A 1680-nucleotide genomic window follows, 5' to 3' on the forward strand; every position below is an offset into this window, starting at 1 on the left:
CACATATGTGTGTGTATGTGTGTGTGCGTGTGTGTGTGTGTGTGTGCGCGCGCGTGCGTGTGTGTGCGTGCGTGTGTGCGTGTGTGTGTGAATGTCTGCTCTTATGTTTGCCCTGGTCTACGAAACTGGTGTTGTTGTTTTTGTCCCGTAACTAGCGCTTCGGCAAAGAGATCGATAAACTAAATACCAGAAGGAAATAAGTTCGGAGGACGATAAAGTGGATATTGTTTATGGAGTAACTTTTTCGCTGGCACAAGAGGTTTAAGGACGGCAGAGAGGAGGTGGCAGACGGTGAGAGGCAGAGGGAGAGGTTGAGCTGGTTGAGAAAATTTGTGATTTTTTTTTGGTGGGGGATGGAGACTGTCGAGTATCAGTAAAGACATTTAGGATGCAGCTTGGAGTTGGTGTGGCAGCTGTATCCAGAATTATTCATGAAGATCTGGACATGGGCAAAATTTGCGCAAAGTTTGTTCCCGAGGTGCTCAATGACAGGCATACTGGTAATCATTGACTTGACAAAGACGGGCATCAAATCTGTCACCTCATCTTCCCTGCAGTCCAGACTCAGCCCCTTCTGGCTTCCGTTTGTTCCCCCAAGTTGAAGGAGAACCTCAGGAGCGGTCATTCTGAAGATGAAGGAAGATGTGACAAGGATCTTGAACACTTCACTTTGGGGGACGTCCATGGGCTCTTTACGAAGTGGTTGAAGCGCTACAACAAGTGCAATAAAGTCAGAGATTCCTACTTTGAAGGAGATTAGAGTTTTGTACTTCTTTGAAATTAATAAACGTCTCTCCAGAAAAAGTCTGAAAACTTCTGGAATGCACCTTGTATCTCAGATCACGTTTTCATATTTACCAATGGCTCCTTTTATCGAAGTATTAAACAGTGTGATTTGAGGAAGATTTAGCTACTGTTTCTAGCAGACTGAACAACCCCTTACAGACTAGCTCGTTACTCATTGCAATGTGTCTTAGTTGTCGTCGCTGTCGTTTTTTCTTCATTCATTGAAGACACAGCATAGAAGGATGAGGTTAGCTGGACACTGCATCAGATACACAGACGAAATTGCTAACAAGCTAGGGCTCTGGCAACCAACGGAAGGAAGAAACAGGAGCGGAAGGAGGAGGAAGACGACTTATATCGACAACTTGCTGGAGGATTCTGGTATGGAAGGGGTACAGGAGTTGAGGACCGTTATGGAATATCGATATGAATGGGGAAAACGTGTGGAAACAGTTTTGGAGCGTCCTATGGGACGACCTAGATGAGATGATGAAGGAAGATTTAACTGCATTTTCTAGCAAGCCATACGTCCACCTGCAAGCTAGTACTTTGAGCTATGTCTCCGTTGTCGTCGTAGCTGTTGCACTTTCCAATCTAGTCTTCTTATTTGGTTCATCCTCCAGTTTATTAAGATGTAAGTATTGCCTATTATCGCTACAGCTAATGTAATAATACCTGTTATTCTATTTTTAGTGTTTCGTTTATTGACCTCGACACTGACAGAAAATAGAGTTTTCTTCTTGTTTTGTTCTGTTGTTTTGTATGCTTCTTCTTTCTTTTTTCTCTTTCATTCTATAATTTTCCATCTGGTTTCGTTCATTATTTTCTATCATCTCTATCATCTCTTACACACACACACACACACACACACACACACACACACACACACACACA

Source organism: Octopus bimaculoides, chromosome 25 (assembly GCF_001194135.2).
Source record: "Octopus bimaculoides isolate UCB-OBI-ISO-001 chromosome 25, ASM119413v2, whole genome shotgun sequence".
In the NCBI taxonomy this organism is placed as follows: Eukaryota; Metazoa; Mollusca; class Cephalopoda; order Octopoda; family Octopodidae; genus Octopus; species Octopus bimaculoides.